Genomic DNA, 13,874 nt, shown 5'->3' on the forward strand with positions numbered 1-13,874 from the left:
GCTTCCTGCCTTTGTCCAAAGAAACGCAGCGCTAATGAGAGAGCTCACAAATCATTTGACTTGACTGTGAAAGTCCTAACTTACTTAAATGTTGTGATTCTATTCTTTTCTTTTGAGAAAATATTTGTTCAAAGCTGTAATACAAAATACAATATTCTTTCCTTAATAGTACAGGGTTTTTATTTTATTTTTTTTAAAAAGACAGAATTGGTACACAGTACATATTTCTACCATGAATTAGAATGCTATGCTACATTTAGGGCCTTTCTATGTTACCTATTTTCCTAGTCTAGATAAGACCATAGAAGTCAAAGTTTAGTTCTATAAAATTCAAGAAATGTTCCCATTTATTGTCATTGCAGAATCCCAGAAAATGGAAATTCATGCAAGAGAAACTGGCAGGAAAGGAATTGCAGAGGGGATGCATAAATGATCTGTGCCTAGGACAGGGAGACAGAACCCCCACATTTGTAATCATAGCTTTTTCAATCCCTTTTTTTTTTGGTGTTGGGTAACTCTCAAACATTTTACCTCAGCTTCTCTACTTATATCATAAGGATAACAGTACTCACCGATTTAGAAGGATGACGAGGATTAATGACTAATGTCTGCAAGCAGTTTTAAAGATAAAAAGTGCTACGTATTTTCACGGCAACACATTAACATCAGTCCCAGGGCAATTAATCCTATTATAGTGAAACAAAATGAGCTAATATTCTATTCAACTCAGGGAAAGAAGCACTGAGGCTTACCTCGTACACAGCTGCAGCCTGTTCTAAAAGCAAGTTCTTGGTTACAAAATGTTACCACTGTTGATGTTTGTGGGTTTTCTGTCACCTTATGAAAAAGAATTGAAAAGTAGTTGAGAACCCACAACTGTAACCAGAAAGACTGGATGGAAGTGAGGGACAGGGGCTATTGAAAGCATAAACAAACTTAGGCTTCCGGTGGCTATTAGGTACTCATTACTTAAGGAGCTATTGCTAAGACCAGAATAAGGCGAACCTTACTGTATTACAGTTGATTGAGTTTGTCAGAATTATTCTGTATTTTATTAATGGGCAACAAGCTTCCTTGTAAATAATCATCCTTACAGGTCTTTTGTTTATTTCTCTGTATTACAAGACAGACAAAGGAGCATACCAGTCCTCCCTTCACCCCTTGTTTATCATTTGGAATTATCAGCTGACTTCTTACATGGGAACTGAGAGCCCCAGTGAACACAGTTACTTCTATAGACATTCTTCTGACAGCAAGGACTCCATCTTCTTAAAAATATCTGTAGAAATAAGGGAAAGCATTCTTTGCTGAAACATCTGGACCAGTAAATCATATCTGGGATGTTTATTTCACAGCCATCCTAATAGAGATACTTATAATCCACTTGAAAGGCTATGAGTCACTTCTCTCATATTAAATATTATTAATCACTTGCTACTGGGAGCGCGCACACACACACACAAGCTGGCTTTTTTCCTTAACTATACTGTTTCAACGGGAAAGCTATATTTCTTCATTTTCACATTACTGCATTTCTCAAGTTTAACTTATTGCTATATAATTACCAAACATATAAAAATAGAACAGAAAGGAATTCAGTCCCAGAACATATCACAGAGGAGTCTTAACCAGCATGAGACGTGTGTTTAATCACTACTCTGAATTGTTACAGTTCCTGCAGGAAAACCATGGAAAGATTTGCCTTAAAGTCAAACCACAGATAATGTCGCAATTGCCAGTGCCTGGCTTTCTAGAGGGAAAACATTCCCAGAACTCACAAATGAAACATCCGCTCTGTGACATCATCTTTACAACAGACACTTTCCCATCATGGTACAAAGGGATGCAGTAGTTTTTCATTATAAGCACTTAGCCACCTATTTTTTTAAACTCCTCTCTAATAATTTGCTGTGGCCTGAAACTTGAAGTTCAATTATTCATCACAAAGTTTGATGCATATTTTAATATAGATACCACGTGCCCTGAATAAATAACAGGGGGATCAATCAAAACAGTTCTGAACAGGCACAACTGGGGCTTTCTAGTGCCAGCGCTCAGTCCACAGCTGCACACAATAACTGTTGATTAGAGCAGAAGAGAGGAACTGCAAAGGAACCATTTGCTGCTACTTAATTCTGGGACATGTTTCTCCTCATGTCCAATGTAGTTCAGAGCAGCTTGAGGGCAAGTTATCTATTGCCGCAGGGGGGCTAATATGCCAGCCTAGGCTCATCACAGAGCTGTAGTACCTGGTCACAGCCCTTCCTTGTGGTTATGACTCTCCACACACCCTTTTTCAATGGGAAGGATTGGAGTAGGAGCCAGCTACACCAGCTTTATGCTATCCAGGGACATCCCCCACTGCACCCCCCCCCCCCGAATCAGGAGAATCCCTGGGTGGCCAATTGTGCTGGTTTTCTACACTACTTGTACCACCAGAGTGCATAGCCAAGGATCTGACTCACTGTTTGGTTTTTTTAAAGTCATAGATATGGATTATTCAATACTCTGCACTGGCTCTGCTCTCATATATAATACATGTTTCTAAAACCGCTTAAATGCTCTATTTACTCTAGAGGCTAAAATGACTCTGAAGTAGCCCTTCCCATCCTTCAGCAAATAACGTGCCAGCCTTCATTTTATGTTCAACTCTTAAAAGATTTTTTATCTAAAAGACTCTGTGTACAGTATAGCAAAGGTGCTTTTTTCCTGTATGTTACATCTATATCAGGTCTGTGATATCTGTTGGCTTCCGGGAGGCTCCCTTATCAGTGAAAGACACTAACTCACATTCTGTATAAGCTTGTCAGGATTTACCAGCAGTGCTTTGTGCAGAGTTTCTCAAACACCCGGTAGAGCACATAGGTCAAAGCTCATTCTCCAGGGAAAACTAGGAAAGCCCTTCTACTTTGCACTGAGAGGTTTATTTTGGCTGGTGTGCTGGTGTATTGGTGGTGGTGTTTTTTTTTTTTTATTCTTTATTAAAGTGATATGCAAATATAATTTTGGTTGTTGGGTCAAGCCTGGGTGTTGAGTTGTATTGGTGACCTGTGATATATACAGGTGGTCAGGCCTCAAAGTGTGAGTATATGATTTTATTATTAAAAAGTCACCAAGCAATGTGTTGTTATTGTTATTATCATCTCACTAGCGGTGGGTACAGTGTATGGCAGGTATGCAAAGTAGGATGCCCTGGATTTTGTCCTCTACACCAGTGCTTCTCAAAGCCAGTCCGCCGCTTGTTCAGTGAAAGCCCCAGTGGTCCGGGCCGGTTTGTTTACCTGCTGCATCCACAGTTTCGGCCGATCGCAGCTCCCACTGGCCGCGGTTCACCGTCCCAGGCCAAGGGGGGCTGTGGGAAGCGGTATGGGCCGAGGGATGTGCTGGCCACCCTTCCCGCAGCCCCCATTGGCCTCGGACAGTGAACCGCAGCCAGTGGGAGCCACCATCGGCCGGACCTGCAGACGCAGCAGGTACACAAACCGTCCCGGAACGGCGGGGGCTTTCCCTGCACAAGCGGTGGCCCGACTTTGAGAAGCACTCCTCTACACCACACTTATTTTCATTCTGCTTTCATCTTGTGGTAATAGAATCTGGGGCTCTACTTTCACTCCAGCAGGGGACTGAAGTGCTGAAGCTTTGGGACTGATCAGAGACTCATGTTTTCATGACAGCTGAGTCCCTTCCCTTCAGTTCTCACTGGGAGTAAAACCAGAGCCAGGAGGCCTCTTGGGAAGCAGGAGAATGAGGCAGTCCTCTTCTCCTGAGGAAATACTTAAATAATCCAAATGGGGAACGGCAAGGCCTGAGTTAGGCCTAGGTAAGGCGCCTCACACCTGGGAGATCTGAGGAAGGATGGGACAGAAGGGGAAAGCCTCAGCACAGGAGCACAATTTGGCAGTGGGTCCCGGGGTGGAAGGACCCCCCCACTGCTGAATCGCCGCCGAAGACCCAGAGCGGAAGAAGCTGCGGGGGCCTGGGCCCCGCATGAGTTTTCTGGGGCCACGGAGCGAGTGAAGGACCCTGCTCCAGGGGCCCCAAAAAACTCTAGTGGGGGCTGCTGCGAGGCCCGGAGCACATTGCCCCACTTACCCCCCTCTCTGGGCAGCCCTGCTCAAGGGACACCTGGGGACTCACAGGTTTCACTGTCAGTGGCTGGCTATCATCAGACCTGTTACCTCTGCTTGTGTTTCACCATTATTTAATTCTGTTCATTGTAATTTCATTGAACTCACCTACATGATCTCAGCCAGAGTGGGCCTAGGGAACCTTGCTCTCCACAGACCCTCTCCTCTAATAGATGAAGCACCTATAGTACTTGCCTCCAGAATCTGTGGTACAGTTGTCACTGTAGGGGACTGAGGTGTAGGCAGTCTTGTCTAGCGGTCACAGCTGGGCTGAGGTCTGCCCAGCAGGGATGGAAGATCAGAGGTAGCACCACATTAGAATCGAAAGGCAGGAACCAGGGTCAGTGTCAGGCTGGAGTCGCAGACTGGAGCTTAGAGTCAGTACTGGGTTAGAATCGAGAGGCAGGAAAAAGGGTCAAAGTCAAGTTGGAGTTAGGGACCAAAGATCAGGCAACAAGCAAAGTCTGGCATTGCAGCCAACCAAGATCTCTATAGCTGCCCAGACAACTTCCTGGCCCAACTCCAGGGGTTAAGCAGGGACAGTTGGCGAATCAGAGGACCAGAGGCTATTGTTACTCTGGGTCTAGTGGGCAGTACGTCCTGCGACGTCTACTCTCCACAGTGCTCCCCGGCTATGCATCTAGATGCCCTATTTGTGGCCCCATGGGAATATCAGCTATCCCAGGCTTTGCAAACCTGGACTCTAAGGACCTGGGGACTAGAATCAAGGCAACCAGCAGTAGTGAGTTTCTTTACCACAGCTCATGCAGTTTGAGTATATAGCCTACCTAGGTCACTTACAATACTGTCTGAGAACCAAATCCTGAAATACTTATTCTCATGGGCCAAAATTTACCCCCTTCATGCTGTCATTAATACTCTAATAAATATCTTTCTTATTTGTCATGTGGTTTGAGAGGTTGCCTTCTAGAGTAGAAGCTTTATCAAAATACGTGTCAAAGGTTTTCTTTACACTTTATGTTCACCTGACCAACAGGGCTGGATCTGCAGGCTACCCAAGACCATGGGTGTGCGTTGACCTCACACACATCCTTTCCAAGGGCATGAGCCACTGCCCATCAATAGTGATGGGAGTTGTTCCATTGACTCTAACAGGCTGCAGATTGGGCCCCCATCAGAGCTTGAGCTTGGTTGCATTCACTTCGCTGGTGACTAAAGGGGTATAGAGAAAACATGAAATTTCTTCTCACTAGAATATTCATGACGACAGCAAGGAGGTGGTGTTGCATGCAATTTGGAGGATATCTGCCTTGCTTTCTGCTAAGGCAAAATCAGCATTCTCGTTCTCTACTGAGGCAGAACATTGCTGTAATTGGAACAGAATGCTGTGAAGATGGGTGTGAAACCATTTACACCTCCAAATCTCTATAAAGCCTATGATTTGATGATATATTAGGATTTAATTTCCTTGTTGATGATCCACTGTAATACATGAAAAGAATGTGTGTGCGCGTGCCAATCCAATGCAATACAGACACAACATTTTGGTCTCTGGCATGGAGTCAGGGATACAATTGTACATGTAGGGGTGAACTTAACATAGCAGAAAACTTTCCAAACGAAGCAGCACTGTGGTTTGTGGCTAATGACCTCAGATTGTGACAATATATATTTAAATAATGCTAACCAAATTCTCCAGTGATTTATAGCCAATGGAATTCTTGCTTTCAGTGGGACTACATGGGTTAGTTACTGGAGAATTTGGTCTATTTTTTTTTAAACAGTTCACATCTTTTTTTAGGGTAACCAGGGGTATTTATGAGAAAAAAAGGTCCCCAAAGTGATTTAGCAACAATGAGTTTATTTTATAGTGAGCTAACATTTGTAAACTTCATTATGATCATGCGATTCTGCTAGCCCCTGTTAAGCGCTAGTTCTAATCCAAACTCATGTCCATTTGCAAAACTCCGAGAAGAAACTTTTCCTGTCCATTTCTGACGTGGTTTGCTTATACTCTCAGAATGTACTGTACAGTGTGAAAGAAAAATATTGATGCAAAAGCACAGTAATGTCTGTTGTGCTAGTTTGAATATAAACAGAAATTTCAATTGAAGGATGACTATTTTAAAATGGAGACTGTGAAACGGTTTTGGTTCAAACTGTGACCCACTTTAAAATTGTTAATATACTGGGGAATGCATCCTGGAATCCAACAACCAAACTCCTACTTATATGAAAATCATCACTTATGTGCTAAGGGCCTGATTTTTTGACCCCCTGCTCTTCTCTTGTACTCTCAACTTTATGAATGCCCAAGCTTACACAAACGCCTGGGCAGATAGATGACATAGATTTCATCACCTTGAGCAGGGAGGTGTTATTACTGGAAAAGCAAGTATGGAGGCTGGTCTGCAGGAGAGATGCTTCTGCACAAGCAGAGCCTAGATTGATGCCTCACTGAAAAATCAGACACTGAGTATTAGTGGCTTTTTGCAAGAGTGTAAAGCAGCAGAGCTGCTAGTATTTTGCTCTTTCATTTTCGTCTATATTTATGTCAGAATAGATGTGATTATGGGTGGAGTTTCCAGATATGTACGTCTATCAAACATGGCCAATGTTTACCCAGACCTGAAATTCTCCTTATCCTTTTTTATATCTGTCATAAGCCTCAGTCTGAACATCAAATTTAGAAAGGATTTTTTAAACTTCGCATAATCAGATATAATACAGATTACATCAACAACGCTTGAATCAGTGTGGTCCTAATAAATTGTTTAGTTTATTATGTATTGCTAAGAAATTGCTGATAATTAGACAGTTTACCTCTAATTCTTACATCCTAATTGTGATAGTTAAAAACACAATATATTTCTAGACATCAACATATGCTGTAATAATTTGTATTAGAGGTTGCAACGTATTGTATCACATAGCATATTCTGAAAAAATAAAGGATTACTGACACATCTGTTAGAAATGTTTAAAAGAAACCACATCAGTGGATCAGCATAATCTATTTACTGCTTTCTTAAGGGTGTTGCTTTAAAGGTAACACATTTTCTTCATGTCTCTGAGAAGGGCTTATCTTCTGTACTTGCCTATGTTGAATGGTGAAAGACTAAGGCAACTGGGAAATGAAAACAGAGAACTTTAATATCCTCAACAAAGGTAAAGTGTTTTATAGTTCACCATGTTTCTACAATAAGTAGACTTAACATCTTGAATATAAAACAAAGAAAAATACCTCCCTTCCATTACCTAGTAAGGTACAAGTTCTCTAGATGTGACATAAAATACACTGGCACCTCTGAGAGAAGAGGAATATCATGTATCACGTCCTGTCACATTTTTGTCCACTCCTTTTGGACTGGGCACTGTGAAAGTTTAGAATCAAGACCTTGGAATCCATTGTGAATGCCAGTAAGTAAAATCTAAGTAAAGGTATTTGTAACTGGGTGGCTAAGCCAATCCTGATGACAGGATCAGCCATCCTTCCGTGAGGAATCACCTGATTCCACTACAAAAGGAGCAGGAAGTTGCAGTGAAGAAGGAAAGCTCAGGAAACTGCAGCTGTAGAAATACTGCAGGGTGTAAGAAGGCTCTTGCAGGGCCCTGAGTCAGCAGTGGAAAATTCTCAAGAAGCAGGGGAGAGTGAGAACAGCTCTCCAGGCAGGGAGGCTTGGGAGAGACCCTGTCCAAGCAGGGGAGAGACTGCAAAGGCCCAGCTGGAAAGGTCTGTGGAGAAAGACAAACTCCAGGCTGGAGGTGCTGGAAAGCAGAACAACAGTTACTCGGGGAGGCAGGGCTGTGCCCAGCTGAACCTGGGATGAAGCCCATGTGAGTTTGTGTTTTATTTTTGAAAGACTCTTGGATTATCAGGAGCGAGAACTGAACTAGGGTTGCGGTCTAGAGGGTCAATATGCACCTGAGGACTCAATGAATTGGATCCCAGCAGGGGGCTCTTTGAACTAGCTTTGAACTGGATGAGTTCTTTAAGTGCCTTGCAGAGGGGGAAACAGAGGTAAGGTACTGCAGAATTACCTGTGGCCATGAGAGGTGCTTGCGAGGTGTCTGCCCACGTTACAGCTTTAATACAGATTTTTCTAGCTTTACTATAAAGCTGACCACCCTTACTGGATGGAGTGTGAACACAATAAAGAGCTACTTTAGGAGCTCTTCTGGTTAGGCTGAAATTGAGGCAGTTAAATAAATTATCATTTTCACTGCCAGATTTTTAGGACATGAGGAATGGGTCTCATAACTGAGGTGAAAAACCTTGGAGCCACATACAGGCTTAATTCCCAACCCCTCCTACTGTACAGTATTGCTTTCCAGGAAGTCTCCTGTAGCTCATATATCTTCTTAGGGATCTCCCATAGCATAACCATGTATCCAAGCTACCAGAGGCTTTGCTCAGATCTAGTTTTTGCTGGAAAATCCCCATTGTAAACCATGGCTTTGAGCTTTTCCCTGCAAAACAGCTGGGCAGCCATAAAGAGGTTTAAGGGCTTTAGATTTAAAACTGGACAGTATACCCCAGTGGACTTGGGAATTGAATATATACAGCTTAACCGTCCCTTGGAGTTTTCTGTTGGCGCTCACTCTAAAGCCTGAAACACTGGACTTTGTCTTATCTCCTTCTCTAAGGCTAACAAGGTATGTAGGTTTATTTCTGAAAGGGCATCCTTTGTAGGGGGATGGACTTGGAAATATAATTTTAGCCCCTCTGATACCCACTGTAGGACTGATAAGCCTTTCCCAGATTTGAGCACAAAGCTGAAGCCTCCCTGCAGTTGCTAGTGACTGGATTGGCAACGGGAAAGAGAGAACCTCTCCTAGAAACTGCAGAGGGACTGCCCCAGTGGAGCTTTGAAGGTTTGATTCTCATAGGAATTTTTGCATGGATTATAGATAATCTGCTTCTGTTAGATATTTAAAAAAAAATTCTTTGAAGTGCGATATGCATCTGATCATTAAAGTATCATTATAATGCAAAATGTCTGACTTTGGAAAGTATTGGTATGTCTGTGTAATTATATTGTGTCCTTAATTGATCAAAGGACTATATCTGCTCATTTTTAATCAAGCAATTGATTAAATCTAGTAAAACCAAAAATGTCCCACTCGTCAAACAAAAATAGGCAAACTCCTAGGGGAAACAGCAGACTGTCACAAAGTGAGGGTGAAGGAAGGGAGAATGGTAAGTACTCAAGAACATTAGCAACTTTTGTCCATATAACCATTGTGTGAGTAAAGTGATTGACTATTTTCATGAAGGTAAAATTGACTGTGAAAGAAAAGAGATTTATCCAGGTAGAACAACTAGGATTTGTGATTATTCCACAGAGATTAAAATAGCATTTCTAATTGCCAGCCCTAGAAAAACAACTTGGGAGCTGAAAGTGAAGCTGGGTTCTTTTCTTCTCATGCTTCAGCAGCAGTTATAAAGATTCTGCAGGCCAAATTCTGTCCTCGGGTTTACCTGATGCAATTCCATTGTCTTCAGTTTATACTCTACTCTGTTCAGTGGAATTGCACACATGTAACCGAGGGAAGAATTGAGCCCTAAAATTTGAATTTAGTTAACAATTCTTTTGATGACACATGAGAAGAAATAGAATTCAGCTCCCTCTCCCATTACTGCTCATTCGGCAAGACTACCTATTTTTTTATCAGGGACTATGACTCTGAATAAAGGGAGTGGTTCTCTTGTATAAGAAGATATCTGTTTTCATAGTAGAACTGACTTTAAGGATATAGCTCCACTGCACACTCATGTACAGTACGTACACTGTGTGTCTCACCCCCAGCAAGGGTATAAATAGCAGTGTAGGTGGTAAGGCATTGCTTAAGTCAGTAGAGCACAGATATGTCAGAACCTTAGGGCTTGTACCCTACACGGCTCTCTGTGCATACAACCAGTCCCTCCTCAGTTTACACTGCTATTTTTAGCAGTGTAGGGTCATGCTGCCACAGCCTTTCCAATGAAAATGAAAGAATCTGGCATTGGGGAAAGACTTTGGCAGTGGGGAGGCATTGGCTGCAGCAACACAAGAGGAGGAGGAGAGGAACAGGGGGCCAAACTGCTGCAGTCTCAACTGTAGGTTGTATAGTCCAGTTCTCTCCCTCCTGGTGCCTGAGGAGTCAGTAGTGGGAAGAAGCCTGGATGCCAGTTCCTGCAATGACCCTTCAATGTAAAACTCACTCCACACAGCATCCTCACTTGCTTATGCGCACTCTCACCGACTAGGGGAGACTGCCCACCTGGCCATCCACCCCACAGCCAGAGACCACACGATGACCTGACAACTACTAATTTGCCAGTAAAGGCTGCAGGACAACTACTTGCTGCTGCAGGAAAGGAATCCCACTAAAGGAGCTTCCATGAGATGTTAAGGATGGGGAAAGAATACGTCAAGGGTACTAGGCTGCGGGTGTGGGTGGAAGGATTAATGGATTCAGAGGGGGCACTGAAACAATGGAAAGATTGTTTTAGGGGAAGAGTATGGAACTGTTGGCTTTGAGGGGGATAGAGTATGGAATTGCTTCATGGGGGGCAGAGCGAGAGTTTGACTGAGGCAAAAGAATTTTGAGAGAGACCTTTTTTAAAAGGTTGGCAGCATATCATTACATCTTACTCTTTTTATATATAAAAGCATTCAAAAAGATCTATCAGTTTTGATACATTTCATTATTAATGCATCATACATTACCATTAAAATCTGGGAGGAAAACAAACCCATTCCTCCCAAAATAAAACGTTCCCAGCTAATGAAAAGTGTGACAGAGTCGTTACCGCAGTAGGGGTTCCAATTATATTTGTGGATAAAGATGGATTTTTATCAGCCAACAGCCATCTCTGCAGAGCAATCCACAAGCAATACCGCTCATGGGAGGCTATTTTAGAACCACTGACCAAGGTGGAAATGTTTGCTTTACTGTTTTTTGTGAATGATCCCAGACATTTTGGTGCCTGTGTAAGTACAGGGCTAGCCAAAGGCAGGCAATGCAAGTCATAAAATATTGTAACTAGAGGACTTCCATTTCAGCTGTGGCTCTCTCCTGACTTAAAGGTGGCTGATTCTGAAGCACTGTACTTAAGGGTGTTTATGATTTGGGAGATATTTTCAGCCCATACAGTAACTGCTTCTTTTATCTCTTCAGCTTTGATCTCCTCTATATCCTCAAATATAATGAAACCTGCCACAGCTTCTGCAGTCAATTTTTTTCTCCTCTCAGTCTCTGAAACAAAACATTCATGCACAAATTGGGAACATTAAACAAAAGAATTTCCAAGGTGCATTAAAATCAATTTTGGGCCACTTCAGCTCCATCTCAGGCAAAGTCCCACGGCAAACATGCTATCCTACCTCCTTCTTAAGCCATAACTTGTTGATTTAGTCTTTTTAGCATAATATATGGCATTTAAATGTCTCTCTATTTTGGCCATTGAAGAAGTTAGAACTGATTGTGAATGTTAACTTATTTTCCCAACTTCCACAGAGATAAAGGAATTTGATACTCTTGGTGTCAAATTACACAAACTCCATGTTGTATCTACCTTGGATTAAAGCTGTATGAAAATTTCACATACGGAATCTTTCCGGGTTTTGGGATTCATTACTAACCCAGATTTTGCTGTGCATTTTCACAAAGTTTTGATAAGTTCTGAGGTGACCTGGGCTGAGTTTTGAGTCAAGTTAAGCCTATTTATAGTTTGGGGTGGAATATTTATCCAAGTTCAAAAAGGAGGTACTCCTACTCTACTTTATATGGTCATGAATCAGAACCCAAATCTGGATGTTCTGACATGGACACATCTCTATTATTGTGTGCGAGTAATTGTGCACGTGTGCTCAGAAGAACACCTTTTTTTAAAACAAAAAAGGTATTTTGAAAGAAAGCATACAAAACCTGAATTTAAGTCCAGCCTCAGAATTTTTGCACCTCACACAAGGAGGTGGTCTCAACTTTGTATCTTCTATCAAAATGTTTGAGAAATGAGTCAAGTAACTGGAAAGTTAAAATCACTGGATACACCCTAGTTTGGAAAGAGAGAGTGGGTAGATGGGAAGCAGGATGGAACACTATATAACATACACAATTACCTAGTTTATAATAACTGACAATTCAGAATGACAAAACTTGGAATACTTATGGATCACTGTACTAACTGATAAATCACACAATGGGGTACTGTTAGGACTCTGCTAAATACCAACAATTCAGAGAAGGGAATAGGATCAGAACCTCTCTAAGCATCTGAGTAGAAATGAGCAGTTAGGAATGCAGATAATTGATAATGGAAGCTAAAGGTATCCATGAAAAAAATCTATGGCCAATAGAGTTAAGGACGTAACATTTTTGTAATATATAAAAATCAAAATTCTATTAATGGTATAGTCTGATACTAGGCATGGATAATATAGTTATCAATGATGTAGAAAAGGTAGAAGTATTTGATAAATATTTCTATATTGTATTCAGAAAGCAGCAAGATGATGTATTCATATCTTACAGTGATAATTAAATCCTTTCTATTCCATCAGTAATCAGTAGTGAGGATGTTAAACAGCAACTATTAAAGTTAAGCTATTTTAAATCTGCAGAATCAAATAGCTTGCACCCCAGAGTATTAAATGAATTTGAGAAAGGTAACTGTGTTGACATAATATACTTAGACTTCTGTAAGGCATTTAACTTAGTCGTCCATGACATTCTGAGTAAAAAAAAAAATTAGCACTATATAAAATCAACGTAACCCATATTAAATGGATTTAAAAACCGGTTAACTCTTACATTGCAAAAAGTAAATTGTAAATGGAGAATCATCATCCAATGGGGGTATTTGTAGTGGAGTATGTCGTGGGGTAGACACATCCTGTCATGGGATGTCAGGTTGCATATAGTCAATGAGGGGTTATGCCTCAGCTGGCTAAAGCCTATAAAGTGGGGTAGTACAGACTAGCAGCCAGAGTCCCTTGGGCCTGCCCTTGCTCTCAGGGCAGCATGACCAAGTGGCCAGAGTCCCTATAGTTACCCCCCTGTGTGGGGCTTGTGGCCTAGCAGCCAGAATCACTATGGCTTCCCTCCTGTGTGGAGCTGCGGGGCCTAGTTGCCCGAGGAAGGTGATGGCTGAGGTAGGGTGACCTAGGCCCTCCCTACTCCACTGGGTCTACCCAGGGCCCTGACAGTGGCAACTGCATTCACCATTGGGTCAGCAGGGATCTGCCAAAACACACTGTCCTATTTCCCGATCCTACAACCAGATCAATGTCGATTTCCCCTGGGCTACCTCCTACCCTGTCTTCCAATGTAATAGTCCATGGGTCCTCTGGGGCCGTCGACCAGCGAAATTCCTGAAGGCTCAATCCCATCTCTGGCTTCCGCAGCCAGCTGCGGATCTGTCTGGGGCTCAGCATGTCTGGCCTCTGTGGTCTGGGGCTCCAGCAGCTCCTGTGAGGGAACCTGCAATCCTTCCTTCTCGGCAGTCTGGACCAACTGAATGGAGCTACTTTCTCTTATATCTTGTCTCCAGGTTGAGCATGCCCAGCAGGGACAGAGGAGTGTGGCCTTCTCAGCCCACAGTGCACAATTAACCCCTGCTGGGCCAGTGTGTGGTAGATACACCCCGTCACAGGGTCCCACGGTCCAATGCCATTCAGTATCTTTATCAATGATCTAGAAGAAAATATAAAATCATAGCTGGTAAAATTTGCAGTTGACACAAAAAATGGTGGAGTGGTAAATAATGATGGGGACAGCTCAGTTGTACAGACCAAGCTG

The 13,874-nt window shown here is 42.4% G+C and overlaps 1 long non-coding RNA gene across 2 annotated transcripts in view; it reads right to left on the bottom strand.

The window, feature by feature from the left end:
* Positions 1-4,330: 4,330 nt before the first annotated feature.
* The window catches only part of LOC123370690, a 198,334-nt gene continuing 188,790 nt past the window's right edge, over positions 4,331-13,874 (bottom strand). Inside the window, exons 4-5 of one of the 2 annotated variants that reach the window (XR_006579508.1) lie at positions 13,391-13,769; positions 4,331-4,492 (exon numbers count right to left, since the gene is read on the bottom strand). This is a non-coding gene — a long non-coding RNA (uncharacterized LOC123370690). Of the gene's footprint in view, positions 4,493-12,887; positions 13,770-13,874 lie in introns of those variants that run through there. The other variant, XR_006579507.1, reaches the window with a different exon arrangement.

Source organism: Mauremys mutica, chromosome 5 (genome assembly GCF_020497125.1).
Source record: "Mauremys mutica isolate MM-2020 ecotype Southern chromosome 5, ASM2049712v1, whole genome shotgun sequence".
NCBI lineage: Eukaryota > Metazoa > Chordata > Testudines > Geoemydidae > Mauremys > Mauremys mutica.